Here is a 3,464-nt window from a genome sequence, read left to right on the forward strand (position 1 = left end):
AGACTTCAGTTGGGGCATCGGCTGCATCAAGTAATCGCGGTGTGACCTGAGGCAAGTTCCTTCTCCTGCATCTACATTTTCTCCTGTGTAAAAATGAGGATTCTGACACCCACCTCGATGGACTACACTGAGGATTTCAGATAACCTATGTGTCACCATCCTGATGAACAAGTGGGATGTGATAGAGTTGCAAAAAAAGAAGGCTTCCTTTTTTCCACACTGATGCCTGGCAGTCATTCTCACCCTCAGGATAGTTCCGGCTCAGTAATTAAAATGCCCATTCTTAAGTAATGCTTTAAAATCTGGGTCGAAGCTTTCCCCCAAACCGACCAACTGTAAAAGAGACCCTTCTGAAGTTGGAACAAATTAGCACACTGACTGAATTAGTAGGTGAAATTGGGGGATTCTTGTTAATGGTGTCATGGTAAATTGGGTACGTGGAAATTCGTGCTGAATTCCTAAAGATGAAATAGTGTGATGTCTGAGGTTTGCTTTTCAACAACTGGGGGCTTTGGGGGAACGGATTGGGGCATAAGTGAAACAAGAATGGCCACTTTTATGTTATTATTTTATGTTATTATTTCTTTTACTTTTGGAAATGGTCGAAAACTTCCATGATAAAATGTTTTTAAAATGTTAAAGCATCTCCACTCAGCAACCACATATGGTTGGTAGGTTGCATAGCACATAGGACATGGGTAGTGTTCATATTGTAGACACTAGAGATCTGTGTGTTTATTATAACAGACTTTTGGCCAATGGTGTGGTGTGTAGCTGTAATGAATTCAGTGTGTGTGGAAGCAGACTTCTATGATGACCCCTAATTATCTCCCTCCTGATATTTATACCCTATGTGATCTCCTACCCTTGGGGTTGGACCTAGTGACTTGCTTCTAACTAATACAATACATTCAAAGTCATGGGATGTCACTTCTGAGATTAGATTATAAAAGACTGACTTCCATTTGGCTGACACCCTCCTCTTTGCTTTTTTTTTTTTTTTTTTTCTTGCTTATTCTGATGATACAAGTTTCCATGTTGAGTTATTCCATGGAGAGGCCCAAGGAATGAAGAGTGTGGCCTCTGGCCAACAGCCTCCAACAACCATGTGAGTGAGCTTGAAAGTGGATCCTTCTATAGTCTAGTCTTCAGATGAGATCACAGCCCAACTGATACCTTGACTGCAACCTGGTAAGAGATCCTAAGCCAGAGGACTCAGCTCATGTGCCTAGACTCCTGACCCATAGAGACCAGGCAATCATAAATGTTCTTTTAAACCACAAAGTTTTGAGAAAATTTGTTATACACTAACAGGTAACTGTTAGAGTATATTAGAGCAAATTTCAGACAGATGGAGGTAAAGCTTCTTTCAGGTGGCATCTTTTTGCTAGTTCAAAGGCATAGTATTTGTGGGGGTTGGTAGCGGCTCTGTGTCTCCTCTTACTCAGCTCAGGCATTGGGGAAGGAGGTTGGCTTCCCTATGTCTCTTCCTCCTTCCTGCTTGCTGTCCAATGGCCTGAGGGAGCAGAGGGGCAATTGACGAGGGCAGGAAAGAACTTCTGTGGCTAGTACTGTCACGATTTGGTGTTGGCACAAACTGCTTGGCAGGTATTTAAAGTTCTCTGTGTTCAGCAGGTGTTCAAAAGTCTCTTCTTTGAGGTGCATTGTGGATTCTTTGGCTCCCCCTCTACTGCCTTCCACGTGGCACAGTACCCTGACATGGTGGGGATTCTTCAGTTTCCCCCTGTCCTTCCCAGCTCCCATGCCAAGTGGTAGACATCAGTGCCTCCCTCTGCGTCTTTTGGGCAGAGGGAGCTCCTTTTAACATGCCTTCATCTCAGCAGATGCCTTTATCTACTCGACTCATGGGAAACACATACATCTTTGGCACCTGCTTCCACTGCTACCCCTTCCCCTCATCCTGTAATCCTGCTAGGCTCTAGCCACAGTCTGCTAATCTGTACATTCTTCAGGTCTGAGTCAGGCTGGTCCCTCCAGACTCCAGGAAACACATAGCAGACTCAAGCTACCTACTGAAAGTTCCCCTCACAAGACAAGGGTAACTGCCTCTCCCCTTGTCAAGTGGGGCAGAGAATCACCTCACACTGGACTTCTCCCAAGAATCCTCTCCCTGGTTTTCAACTCAACCTTTTCATATCCTGGAGGTGGGTGTTGGACCAAGGGTTACAAAACGAGTTTCACCTGGGGAATCTTTGCAAGGCCAATATCTTGCTCTGAGATGTCAGGTGTTTGAACATCTCATCTTACTCTTGGGCTTTGGCTGAATTCAAGACCCAAAGCGTCCCAGTTTAACATCCTTTCCTACACATAAAACAGACCTCGAGTTGCTATTCAGTAATGGTGCTTGTTATTTATATTTTGTTGTGGGACTGCTCTGATGGACCCAATCAGTGTTCTTCCTGTAGCTACTCTCTGCCACGTGACTTTGTCATCCCTTCTATCAGCTAAGCTTGTTTTTGCTTTGACCAATAGAACACAGCAGAAGTGACGCCATGCCTTTCCCATGCCTGGGCTCAAGAGACCCTGCACAATAATGTTGGCCGCTCTCTTAGGACCCTCCTGCTGCTCCATGCACAAACCCGTGGGTAGGATGAGAGGTCGTGTGGAGAAATACTGAGTCAGCCCAGTTGCCCCAGGCAAGCGAGGCAGCCCAACCAAGAACAGCAAAATGCCACCTACCTGACCACGGGGACATGTATGAACTCAGCCATACTCAGCTCAGATGACTGGAAGTGCCCAGCTGACCCACTGACATGGGATTAAAAATTGTCATGATATGCCACTGAGGTTTCGTGGCTGTTTGTTATGTGGCATTACGGTGGTGGCATTATAGCTGATACAATTGTACTGGGTTAGCTAATGAGGGTGTCGTGTTGGAGAAGGATCCCCTCGAGTACTAGGTGACAAAGCTGACTGCCAGCTGGCCTTGTCATCCTCTCTCCCAGAGGAAGAGTGTTTTCTTTCCCTAGACATACGCAGCTCCGGCCCGGATAGATTCCTCCTGGGCTTGTCAAAACTTTCCAGAACACGGTACTGCAAACAGGTCTTCCTTTGGCAGCTTGTTAGGATAATTGAAATGTGGGTGGAAGCTCATTAAGCTTCCCCTTCGTCAACATTCTTCCTTCCAGGCCCGGGGAAGCTGCGAGTTCTGTCACATCCCATTAGCACCGTGTCTGGGTGGTTTCCACACCTTTCCAGGCAAATCAAACACACGGGGTCCACATTCAAGGGAAAATACATTTATTGCCACAGAGAGGGGTATGTTTATGGAGATTTAAAAATACATCTGGCTTGGATGGATCATGAGAAAGAGAGTGAAAATACCTAAAAAATGCTTGGGAGGCACAAGGATTGCAGGTTGCTCTTGTACATATTAAAAACCTGACGTCTGAAGTCTCTTCTGGACATCCCTAAGTCCCCTTCTAGCCTCGTCTCCTGTTGGG

General features: G+C 45.9%; 1 long non-coding RNA gene across 1 annotated transcript; it reads left to right on the plus strand.

Moving 5' to 3' along the window:
- Nucleotides 1–1,034: 1,034 nt before the first annotated feature.
- On the plus strand, nt 1,035–2,803 carry LOC121010469 (uncharacterized). The gene is made up of 2 exons (XR_005781183.1): nt 1,035–1,191; nt 2,494–2,803. It is a non-coding gene; the product is annotated as an uncharacterized LOC121010469 (long non-coding RNA).
- The last annotated feature ends 661 nt before the right edge of the window (nt 2,804–3,464 follow it).

The sequence above is a fragment of the Herpailurus yagouaroundi genome, unplaced genomic scaffold, assembly GCF_014898765.1.
Source record: "Herpailurus yagouaroundi ecotype Mexico unplaced genomic scaffold, PumYag 191, whole genome shotgun sequence".
Lineage (NCBI taxonomy): Eukaryota > Metazoa > Chordata > Mammalia > Carnivora > Felidae > Herpailurus > Herpailurus yagouaroundi.